Genomic DNA, 13325 nt, shown 5'->3' on the forward strand with positions numbered 1-13325 from the left:
GAGCACACAACTCACGGCCACGTTGGGCTGCTGTAGGAACATGTGGAATGAAGCCAGTGGTTTGCCATGGTTTTGCTCACTTATGTGCAGTGGCTTTTCCCCTCTAGACCCGATGTACCTATGAACCTAAATAGCTCAGAGCTTTTGACATCGGGTTGCAAAGCCAGAGGTTGGGAGTTTGAATCCCCCCATCTGTGCCTCCTTGACAGGGGCTGGACTTGATGATCCCTGGGGGTCCCTTCCAGCCCTGCAGTTCGAAAGCTGTTGCTGGATCCGCAGGTAATTGTATTTCATAGATCCAGGACACGATGAAGGCTTTTCAGTGAAGCCTTGAGTAAGTCCGCTCCTTGTTGGCAATGTTGGACCACTGGCATTGCTTTTCCACACAAAACTGGTCTAATCCCCACCCAGTCAGACTCGCTTCGGTGGTAGAGGCAATTATTCATATTGATTTTGCAATCCCTCAATCCTGGTAGAGGTACGTTTTTAATTTCATGATCTACCTGTTTCTTGGGAATAAACGAACGGCCAATGAATGGGAAGGGATTCTCCCTTCCCTTCTAGGAGAGAAACATCTGGCGTATCAAATTCTTTGAATCAGGGACTTGAGACGTTTTAGCATCCGAACAGGTAGCACACCCCTGGCAACGCCAGCAGAAACTGGGAGAAAACTTTTATCCTTGCGTGTGTGTTTTTTTTTTCCCCTGTGGGATCTGAGATACCATTTCAAGTAGAAGGCTTCGTAAGGTCCTTCCTTCCTTGATCTCTTACTGGCACACGAATCTTGGCCATGGGGTGGGGCGGATGCTTAGAACGCTGTGTACTGAACTTACTTACCCCTGAGGAAACCCAGAGGCCTGTTATCAGTGCTGTAGGGAAATGTCTGACACCAAAAGAAACCTCGATAAGGCTCACCCGGGAAGACCTCTTGGCAAACTTGAGATGCATTTCTGTCACGAGGCCAAATCTTCCCGGCTGAACTTTTTACGTATTTGCATTGTGAAATGTATTCTTTATCAGCCAAAAAAGGGGTGTTTGCTGATTGTGGGACGGGACGCTGAGCATCATGATTCAAACCCCCGCCCTCCTTCCAAATACAATTTGGGAAAGTTCCTTTTTTTGGACGACAGCCCGCAGAATCCCCCAGTGATCATAGTCACAAAAACTTTTTGTTGTTGTTGTTAAATGTTATCACTTCAGACTGATGGGGAAAGGCCTATGATTAAACGCTTCTCAATTGAGATCAAACTTCCCCTCTAGAAAACAAGAAGAAACCAAGCCTCAGCCCCTTGTCCCTCAAAATGTAGTTTTGTACCATGTAGGATTTTCCCCCCCTTTGTAAGAACCAGAACTGGAGAAGTTACTTTTTAAAAGCAATTCATTCCCACTCACTGACGTTTGAAAAGTATGCCGTGATTATTACCTGCTACAGTTTTTGGAGAAGTATTCTGTGAAGTTACTTGTGATGTGGCTGCTTTATGTTTTTTTTAAGGGGATGCCTTCCTCTCCCCCCCCCCCGACACCTGCCTCTGGGTTACTGATCATTATTTACTCCATTCTGCTTTGTTGTGCAGCTACGGAGTTGGCAGGGGGAAGCTTGGCACATAATTGGAGAAGGGAAACAAAGACTGATCCATACCTTTCCGGTTGCATCCTGAACAGGGACCAATGCATGCAGGTTAATTCATGAGGGCTAGCTACTTAATGGTCATGTGTACGCGACATATTCAAGAGCCTCTGAAGGACAGTTGTATGCAAAGAAAGACATTTCGGAGGCTCAGCTGGGTTATATTGCAGTCTGTTGCAATAAAGACAGGAAAGAAACTTGCGGGACTTCAAAAACCGCACACTTTATTTGGCATAAGCTTTGGTGCAGTCACTTGTTTGGAGGCATCTGAAGCCTGAAAATTTTCTGGGCAGAATTCAAAGTGCTGGTTCTGACCTATAAAGCCCTAAACGGCTTGGGTCCAAGCTATCTCAAGGACCATGTTTCCATTTATGATCCTGCTTGGGTGTTCAGATCATCAGGAGAAGCCTTTATCTCGGTCCCGCCACCCTCGCAGGTGCATCTGGTGGGGACACAGGAAGAGGAACCTTCTCTGTAGCTGCCCCCAGACTGTGGAACTCCCTGCCACTGGAGGCCAGCCTGGTCCCGTCTTGGCTGTCCTTCTGCAAGCAGGCAAAGACCTTTCTATTCACTCCAGCTTTCCTTCAAACGAATACCCTACCCTACTGGGGTTCTTAATGGCGTGTTGTGCCTTTACCATATTGAACGTGTTTTTGATGTTGTTTTGGCTTACCTTTTTTTTAGTGTGGCCTTTGTGCGGTCCTTTTTAGTATTTGTATACCTATTGTTTTTAGCTTCGAATATGGTCTTTTAATGATACAAGCCTCCTTGAGTCGTTTTTAAGAAGAAAGGTGAAGTAAAAAATATTTTAAATAAATAAACAAATTAACACCAAAGTCAGCCTTTAAGGTGCGACAAGATTCTTTTGACGGAGATGCGGCAGCAAACGTGCAAGTCGTGAAAGACGTTTCCTCGTGAAAGCATTTGATTTTGCACCACTCTGTGTCTCTAAGTTTGCTCGCTTTGATTTGTGATGGGTTATCGGAAGGAAAACGCAGGGTCCCATTGCTGTGGCACACGTCTCCAAAGGAAGAGGGTTGCCTGAAGGGACAGACCGAGCATGCAGAAGCTGGGGAAGGCAAGGGTGCCATTCTGGAACTCGTTCCCCATTCCGCCTCTGGCCCCTCCAGTCACCATGCTTTGAAAGGGTGAACAACGAACAGCACGGCAGCCTGGACGGACAGATCTCTGTGCCCCCAAACCTGAAGTGAATAACAAAATTAAAAGAGCATTTTTCTTAAAGTGTGGAGGGGGGGACATCAGCTCGCAGCTTCCTGATCCAAATGTAGAACGAAAACAGGATACTAAATGACCGCCACAAACAATGAAAATATTATCAGTGCAAATGTACAGAATTGACATGTCAGATAATAGCAGGACAAGCTCTGCTCCCCGTCCCCTCTTCCCTCCACCCCTTCCACTATGGCTTGCAACCGCTGGACGTCCGTGGCCCGTCCGACACCCGTCACAAGCCATAAATTACTCACAAACAACCCCTGAAGGCAGGAATGACCCCCGTGTAACATTTCCACTGAGTAATAGGAACTTCCTTACACACCGATAGCCCTTTCCTGTTTTGAGGTTTTAAAAAACTATTTACTCCTGCTCAGGTTATTTCGAGAGAAGCCGAATTCTTGTCTCTCCCTCAAATTCTTGTGCTGGGAAAAAAAAAAAAACATCCTTGTTTTGTCTCGTGTTTGTTGAGTCTCAAGCACATCTAAATACATGGATTGGGCCCAAAGCACTGACAAGGCAAAGCCTTTCTAGATCGAGGGCTTTCGTACATGCAATAAAAATAGCCTATTCTTATTTGCACATTCACAATTCTCCTATTTATCAGAGGGCAGCTTGTCCAAGCTTTTGAACTGGTCAAAACAAAACACCCCAAAAAATGTGGGCACCTCTTTCGGGCTCTGTAGAAAACAACTCTCAGATTTTTCTTCGGAATGGTTTCCGGAGGCAGTGGCGAATGGGAACTGGAGTCCAGCAATATCTGGAGAGCATCTCATGGCACAGCCTAAACTAGTGAAACAAAGTAAAAAATGCATCTGAATCAAACTCGTTCCATCTCATCTCCCTCGCTGTGCAGCCTCTGCTCTACCAGGTTTATTGATAGATTGATTTATAGATTGGTTGGTTGGTTGGTTGGTTGGTTGGTTGGTTGGTTGGTTGGTTGGTTGGTTGGTTGGTTGGCTGGTTGGTTGGTTGGTTGGCTGGTTGGTTGGTTGGTTAATTTCTATGGAAATAATGATGATGGTGGTGATGATGATTATGACTGGCCAATTCCAGTGGACATCGTGTATTTACCATCAGGGCTGAGACATAATTCTGCCAGCTCACGGTTTCAGAGATTCAATTTTTCCTCAAGAAAAAAATAAATAGGGAAAGTACAGTATCTGAAGGATCGTATCACCCCATATGAGGCCTCTCGGCTTTTAAGAGCCTCCGGGGAGGTTGGTGAGGACATGAGAGAGGGTCTTCTCGATGGCTGCTTCCAGGCTTTGAAGGGGAAAAAATATATTATTTGGATGGGGTGTGTGTGAAATCTTGGAAGGACTTTCCCCAGCTCTCCCAGACACCGTCAGTCAACGGATCACGCGGTCACAGGTGCAACCAGCATGGATGGGGACTTGAGTTATGGAACAAAGCAAGAACCGGAAGTTGGGAAGTTGCATCAATGCATCTGTCCCAACAGTGTTTTGGTGCTGGTAGGGAGCTGTGTTTTCTGATGGTCTTTTAGAGGCCCTATGGATACGTATGTCTCCCCTTGTGCAATTAAAGTGCTCGTGCAACAATTCATCCCTTTTGCAATGTAAAATCTTTGGTTGACGTTTCTAGGAAATCGTATATTTAGTTGCCCAGGTCATGATGGACTACAGATGCTTCATTAAGAACACACCAGGAACCTTGGGAGGGAGGGGTGGCTAATTTTAGCACACATTTTGTGTGCTCCTCCAATTAATTCAAACGTCAAGCGAAAAAATAGAACTTCCTGTTGAGATGCTCAGAAATTCCTGTTTTTGCCAGGGAGGGCATCCCACCAGGGAACTCAAACGTACAGGGTTAATGCTGAAACCTTTCCCCCCTCCCAGAAAGGGTGACAGTATAAAAAGTTGGAGGTCATACTTCCCATTGAGAGGAGGTTAAAAAAAATAGGGAATGAATTATGTCATTTAGAAGGTCCCTTTTTAAAAAGAAAATATTTATTATTATTATTTATTTTATTTTATTTATTTTATTTATATCCCGCCTATCTGGTCGCATACATTTTCCTCTTTAGGAAATAATCTTCAGTGCCCCAATATATACATACTATATGTGTGTCCATATAACATTTGTTCACATATATGACCAAAAATAACTTATTGGGCATAATGATGGCCCAAAATGAATGCATGCACATATGGAAGGGCTGGTTGTGTTCTGTCCATCTTCCATCGTGTGTCCTTTGCTCTGGTCACTATCTGTGCCCACCTCACCTGGAGCCCTCAAATGTGATGGACTATAAGGAACCCCCCCCCGAGCTCCGAGCGTGGCTGACAGAAGACTCGAAGTTTGGTCTGACTATCTTTACAAGGCAACGCGTTGGAGAAGACTTTCCTTTTGCCCTCGGTCATCTGGACAGCTTTCGGCTCTGGTTAGTGCAAGCCTACCGTGATGTTGATGCAACCTTTAAATAAATAAATAAAAAACACTGTCATAGCTGCCAGCAAGAAAACTAAATGATGCTGACTGCCATTCCACCCCCAGTTCTGTCAGGCAGCTTGGATGAAAACAGCTCCCTGCTTGGGCCACAGGGACCTTCTCACCTGGTCTGGGAGCCGAGTCTCTCTAGGCGAGAAAGACAAGGTTGTATTTAGGTTAAAACGGGAAGAGGTGGAAAAAGCATCGCTCTCCCGTACAAAGACTTTAGCCATGAATAATGCAGTACCGGAGTGGTTAAAAAGGCAGCTTTGGCTCTCCCTGCTTTTTCTGACTTCTCTAGCTCACCTGTCAGTTTGTCCCTCTTGCTCGCAACAGGATGGCACCCAGAGAGGCTGAGAGGGAGGACCGGGAAACCTAAACCTACCTCCTGCCACAGCAAAGAAAAAGGAGCAGAATTAAATAATAACCAAGTGCCATCAAATCAATCCTGATGTTGTTGTTTAGTCATGAAGTCGTGTCCAACTCTTCGTGACCCCATGGACCAGAGCACACGCCAGGCCCTCCCGTCTTCCACTGCCTCCCGGAGTTGGGTCAAATTCATGTTGGTAGCTTCGATGACCCTGTCCATCCATCTCGTCCTCTGTCGTCCCCTTCTCCTCCTCTTGCCCTCACACTTTCCTAACATCAGGGTCTTTTCGAGGGAGTCTTCTCTTCTCATGAGATGGCCGAAGTACTGGAGACTCAGCTTCAGGATCTGTCCTTCCAGTGAGCACTCAGGGTTGATTTCCTTCAGAATGGATAGGTTTGTTCTCCTTGCAGTCCAGGGGACTCTCAAGAGTCTCCTCCAGCACCACAATTCAAAAGCATCAATTCTTTGGCAGTCAGCTTTCTTTATGGTCCAGCTCTCACTTCCATACATCGCTATTGGAAAAACCATAGCTTTGACTATGTGGACCTTTGTCGGCAAGGTGATGTCTCTGCTTTTTAAGATGCTGTCGAGGTTTGTCATCGCTTTCCTCTCAAGAAGCAGGCGTCTTTTAATTTCGTGGCTGCTGTCACCATCTTCAGTGATCAGGGAACCCAAGAAAGCAAAATCTGTCACTGCCTCCATATCTTCCCCTTCTATTTGCCAGGAATCCTGACTTAGGGCAACCCTTGGCTGGGTTTTCTTAGTAGAGAATACACAGAAGGGGTTGACCATTCCCTTCTTCTGGGGACTTCCTGGGGCTGCGCAGCTTTTTGCGCATGGCCACCCAGGAGGCTGAACGGGGATTGAACTCCCAACCTCTGGCTCCTCAGCCAAAGACTTAAACCACAGACCTGTCTTAGTGTTGTTGGGGGGGGGGGGAAGGCAAGGGGGCCTTTATTACAAGTAATGATGTATTAATAGTCACATTAGTACAGTAATTCTCTTCTTTCCAAGTTCTGAACCCTCCGTGCTAGACTGTATAAACGGTGATTTTTTTTTCCTGCATGGTCTCTGGAAATGGGCCAAAACAAATCTCCTTGGGGAAAAAAACACCTCTGGCAAGCACATCCAGAAGAACCGGTCTGGGAAGTTCCGGGAGGTATTTCCTTGCAGAAATAATCTTTGGTTACCTGGCGGTGATGTAATAAATTAGGAAATCCCTGGGCCAATTCTGTTTCTTTCTGATTTCTCGCCCCAACACGGTTAGGGCAACTCACACACGAGGACCAACTTAAAACGGTCTTTGAAAAAGAAAAATTCTTTCTCTTTTGCCGGATAACATGTTTCGCACACCAGGAACTTCCCGTCACCTTCAGTACTTTGTTCTGTGACCGGTCTCTGGGAAGCGAGCACCGGCTTTGCTTGCAGGTACGACGGGTCAAAGACACAGAGTCACAACCCGGAGCGCTCGTGAATGTCAGTTGCCAACTACAGTTGCCTTATTTCTCAGTCCCCGCAGCCTCAGGAACAGCCTCTTGTCTTTGACAGGCCCAAGAGACAAATACACCAAAATATGGATTTCCTGTGGCCTCTGCTCACACGCCCATGCGCTGCTTACTCTCCCTGTTCTTTTCAGCTATTGTCATCGTGGACGGCCAGAGTCTCCGAACAATTTGTCAAACGTCAGGTGGAAGGAAAGGGAAAAAGGCATGCTGACATTTTGCCATCGGTTATGGATGGGTTATCCACTTTGTCCCGCACCAGGAATTATCTTTGTTTAACCTTAGACTCGGAGCCTCCAAGCTTCCTCAGTTTGGGTCAAAATACATCCATCCTTGCCAAACACTTCCCCATTCAAAAGGAGGGAAAGACGGAGAGCTTGAAGGGTTAAACAATGCCTTGAAACCCGCCCGTCTTCTCATCTTCGTGTTCGGAAACTTAAAAAATTATTTTCTAAGGCATTTGGGAACTAAACCCCTGACCTTTTATATCTCTTCTTATAATTTTAGACAATTTTGTCTCTTGGGAATTCATATTTCCTATGTAGAGGAAATCAGGGTGGTCTGGAATCTGCACTTTGTTACGGGTGGCCAACAGTGTCTCCAGTCATCAAGAAATATATTTAGTATTTTTGGCCAAGGAAGGGGAGTTGATTGGAAACCAAGAAAGGAAAAGGAGACATCATTGGGGAACCACGTTTTTTAGACGGAAGGTATCAATGGGTCACCAAGCCTCTTGCATCATCAGGAACTCAAGAAGAAAGGGTGGGTATCAACACCTCGAAGGTCACAGATTGCGTGACCAGTGCCTCCACCAGAAGGCCTCCTGGTGTCCACCTTCCCGGAGACCTCCATCTGCCAATACAAGAGAGACAAATGGTCTCCCTTGTCATAAACTGACTTTCCCTTCTTACCTATCAGACCGCTGGTACAACCTCTAACATACCTGAGCTTGGACAAGTCCCATTTTTGGACAGCCTCCACAAACAGAACTTTCCCCCGCTGTATCATGGACGCTGCATCCCACAAAGGAAACCCAGCGTTTGCTCCTTTAGTTCAGCCTTTGGCTGACTTTCGCGAGTGTGTGAAATGAGGAGGAACAGAACCGTCCTTCTCTGGATGGCCGATTTGAAACTCCTGCCGTGCATATTGTTGCTTCTTGATCATGTACAGCTGCCTCTGTGCGCAGAATTAAGCATTACGCAGGCAGGTTACCGTGGCAAAGTCCCCCCCCCCCTGTGCAGACACGTAAAGGAGGGACACAGAACCCCAGTCTCGGACTGGCTAAGAAAGAAAGACGGTCTTTCCACTCCAGAAGACAAACAGGTAGTCAAAGAATGGCCACAGACTCATCGCTTCCTGTTTTCTTTCAGGCCAGGCTTTGCTCTTCACTTCTTACTCAACTTCCCATCCTGGGAGGAAGATGATGATCTCTGATCCGCAGAAGAGCCGCAGGATGTTTGCATGCTGGATCAAGGGAATATATGACACTTTCCATACTCCCCTCTTCGAGGTCATGGAGGAAATTTATTCTTCAGTGTGTTATCAAATATCCTTGGATTTCTTGAAAACCCTCCTATAGCATCCTGCAGATCATGTAGTCTCCGGATAGCTCCGTTCTGCTTGTATTTCACGTTGCATGTCAGCGGCATGACCTGGCCGGCGTGTTATTTGATTGAAACCACAACCACTGGTTGTTGAGTGTTTTTTTTTTTTTTTTTTTTTTGCAAAACTTGAAAGCAACCAAATACGACGCCTATTATCTAGAAGTCTTTATTGAGGAAAAACGGGCTCTGATCACAGATGCAAACTATAAGAGTGTTGCGGCACGTTTTGTTCTGAAAATTAAACCTGCGTCGAAACAGGATTATCTCGCTAAGACAACGATACTGGCAAGAGCAGCAGAAAAAGAGAAAGCTGAGATGGATTGACCCCCTCATTCGATGCGTAACGAAGACATTTGTGAGCTGTTCCGCTCAGGAGAGCCCCTGTGTTTTCACTGAAGGGCTGACGCCATTTGGAGCACCGTAAATCTAGAGGGTGGCCAGGTGGGAGTGAATGTGCCACAAAGGCACGTGTTTGCACCCGGGGACTGAACTCTTATGGGAATGAAAATGGGCAACAATTATCTCAAGAAGCTGCCAGAAGTAACGGAGGAGTCCCTGAGAACCAAGCCCTTTGCTGCCTAACTGAATTGGGTCATGCTGTATTTAAAGGGGAGACCACGTCCAACCCCCTTGGGGTTCAAATGCGTCATTATTTAATTTTTAATATCACATTTTTGTTAAGCACTTCCTTTTGTGCCTTCTGCTGGCTACCACATGTTTTGAAGGCCCTCCTGTCCTCCTGCACCCTGACTTAAAGGAAATTAAAATCTTTAGCTGGCGTCCTGTTTATCTGGCCACTAAAGGGTACATATTATTTTGAAAGGAACATTTCAGCTTGGGAGCCTAGTGAGCAGAGGCAGCCCTCCAGGAGGGTCTAAGGATGTGCCTTATGTTATGATATAACTTTGCAAACAACAGCTTGCCCTCCAGCAAGCTTGGTTCTCATTTGACCAAAGGCCACTGTTTTTGGACCTCCAACCTCAGCTGGCTTCCCCGGGTTACATGTTTTACACTACGTGCAGAAGGAGCATGAGCTCGTATATCTCAGCGGTTTGGAACCTCTGCATGCCAGGGGTTCGAATCCTTGGTGGGCTTTCTGGGAGAAGGGCCAGCTGAGAGCACCTGGACCACCTGTGTGATGTGTCTAGCTATCTCTGTGGCTTTGGGTAAATTATAGCATCCTCCCAGAGGATGCTTCCCCCAAAATGCTACCAAAGTTGGAGGGACTGGTCATCATTTTTTTAATATATTGAAGACCCTGGAAGAGGTATCCTAAGTCAGTGTCCGCTTGGTGGCACACGGTTATTCTTGAATACAGCATACAGAAAAATCCAAGCAAGGCCCTCTGAACTAAGTCCCACTGAAAACATTTCTGAACTGATGTGCGTAGGCATCAACGCCGACCAGGGCGGGTTGCCATTTGATCATGAATTGAGCACCCTCTGGTGGAAATGTAAGGATGCAAAGAAAAAGAGTAATACGATGTTGTTAAGATCACAACAAAGCACCTGTGAGGCCACTGTTCTCTCCACGACCTTCCACTCACCCAAGTTTGTTATGTTCCTCTTCCTGCTTCCACCAAAAGGCTCAAGGAGGTGACATGTTGGGTACATATTTGGTGGAACGCCTTCTGCCACCAAGATCTACCCGTATCACTCGCGCGAGCCAGGAGGTGAGGCCGAGGAGCCTAACGCCGAGGGAGGCCCGGAAAGAAAAGACAAGAAATCGGGCCTTCTCGGCGGTGGCTCCTCGCCTCTGGAACAACCTTCCTCCTGATATTCGCGCGGCTCCCTCACTGGGTATTTTCAAAAAACAACTAAAAACATTGCTGTTCCGGCAGGCCTTCCCCCCCCCCAGCCAATTTCTGATTCCTCTCTTTTTTCCCTCCTTGCGTTCGATCTAACTGTTGAATATGTTTTTATATAAGTTGTATTAGCTATTGTTTTATCCTTGTTGTAAGCCGCCTAGAGTGGTCCGTCGATCAGATAGGCGGGATATAAATAAATAAATAAATAAATAAATAAATAAATAAATAAATAAATAAATAAATAAATAAATAAATAAATAAATATTTCCCTTTTGGTCTCCCGGGCAAGAACCCTGCAAGGCGAGTTAGGCCTAGCACCCACGCAGGGCGAGCGTAACTGGGTGGTGGACTTTGAACCCAGCACTTCCAGTTTCAGGATATCAAGCGGATCCATGGACATGCACTGCATAGATGGACATGCTCCTAGGGCACTGTCTTGAACGGTGACCCTATTGGAACTTTGTTGTTTGTTTAGTTGTTTAGTCGTGTCCGACTCTTCGTGACCCCATGGACCAGAGCACGCCAGGCCCTCCTGTCTTCCACCGCCTCCCAGAGTTGGATCAGATTCATGTTGGTACTTTATCCAACTACAAATCCCACAATGACTTAGGACTGAGCCGGAGCACTTGAAATAGTGAGAAGCCAGCAGATTTCGGTCGTGTAGACACACTCTTATGTTATTCCAGGGAAGCCTGACACCGAGGTCAAAGTACGATGAAATTCTCATGGATGCTTTTCAGAATGTTTCAGCATGTTCTTTGCCTGCTTTCATGACTAATATTTGCTTTTGAAGGCGGCGGGGGGGAAATGTACTTATTTTCTCCCATTCCTTTTCATTTCGGCTTTCCTGGGTTTTATTTTCCCTGCCATGGTGGGACACCACCTCTGGAAACGCTTCTCAAGGGAACGTTTTCTCCCTTGCATAACCTGTCCAAAAAGTGATTCTAGACCCACACTGTCCAGGTTTCTTTTTAATAATTACAAGTCGAGACACCTGAAATACTAATTATTTTTCAGAGGTTGGGAAAAAACATTCAGCATCCAACTTCTCGGAATCTCTCAAACCAGCACGGCCAAAGGGATTCTGGGCGCTATAGGACTCCCTTGTCTGCAGTGGAGGTTTGGTACCGCTTTAGACACGTTCAGTGTTTTCCATTGATTTCATGTACTGCATTGACTTTATTGGTTTAAATAAAAACTTGGCCTCAACAGGCAGGAGGAAAACAGGACACCACTCCTAACAGACAGCCATAGAATAGACACACTCAGGGAACCCCACGTCTTTTTCTTTCCGTCAAGACCAGGAGCAGAGTGGAAGTAGTTAAAATTCACCCATTCCTGCAGTGGCAGGTGAACCCCCCCAAAAAAGGTAGAGTACATAGTCGAAGTACTGTATATTGGTAATGGCGGTGCTGAGGGATTTCAGCCAGAGCAGCTTACAGGACAACCTGAAATTTCTTTTTTCAATGCGCTCCTGTGGAGAAGGCCGTTCTGTCCTCGTTCCTATCCACACTCATCGGTCAGTGTCTTTTTAGTCTTGCACGGGGTCTCTTACTAACTCCACCGATACCTGCTGGGCACAGAATCCCCAATGGATGGCCATCCAGGCTCTGGCGTACATGATGAGCTTACAGGGGGGTTGCTGTCGGCTCCTCTACCTAATCACGGCTGGTTCAAGCATTGCTGGTGAAGCCTGTCTAGAGGGGTGCGCAGCCTGCAACCTGGTTGGTTTGGCACATTTACTGGAGCCATATGACATTTCACTTTCTTCTTGCACGTGAAAAACTGAAGCGTCAGACTGGAAACTGCCTGCAGAACAGAAATCGCGACTCTGCGGCAGCTGCCGAATTCTATGCATGTTGCTCAGAATGCCAACTCGGGAACATCCACCTCGCCTGAGGGAATGCCCACACCACTTCAACAGCTTCCCTTGCAACTTCCATGGATTCTTACTCGTGCAGCAAACCCTGGAGACCACTAGGCTGGCAAGGCCCCAGTTGAGCCCTGGCAGGTTTACGGTACATCTTTTGGCCCACTGGTGGATAGGCAGCAGCGTAAAGGTGAAGGTACCCACGGGGCATTTCAAAACTTGGCACAACCATTTTAGGAAAGCAGAATCTCACACCCTATTGCTGATGTGGTGCCCACCCTGTTTCCCCGAAAATAAGACCTAACCTGAAAACAAAACCTAGTATGATTTTTCAGGATGCTCGTAATGTAAGCCCTGCCCCCAAAATAAGCTCCAGTGAAATGAAACCCTGCCCTCCACCCTTGTGCAGCAACCAGAAGACGACACGACTGTATTTGAATAACTGTAGATTGTTGTACAGGGAAGAAGATAAAACTTCCCCTGAAAATAAGCCCTGATGCATTTTTGAGGAAAAATTAATATAAGACCCTGTCTTATTTTTGGGGAAACATGGTACTTTGAACTCAGAATTTGACAGGATCACTGGGAGATGCTCCATGAGCAGAACCAGGTCCCACCTGGTAAATTTCTCGGTGATTTGTGCTATTTAACGCCTTACAGTATCTTCTTGAAATGGAGAAACGTTGTGGTAATGAGGAGCCTTATGGGTGGGACGCCACGAGTGTTTTCATCCTTATCAAATAAAATGAGGTTCATTCATGTTCTTTGTAAGTAAAAACAAACATCATTTCCATCAGGCTCTGATGATAGATTCTAACATTTAAAAACTAGCTCGAGCCTGCCCTGTTCATAGCAATACAT

This window comes from Pogona vitticeps, chromosome 6 (assembly GCF_051106095.1).
Source record: "Pogona vitticeps strain Pit_001003342236 chromosome 6, PviZW2.1, whole genome shotgun sequence".
Classification (NCBI taxonomy): Eukaryota; Metazoa; Chordata; class Lepidosauria; order Squamata; family Agamidae; genus Pogona; species Pogona vitticeps.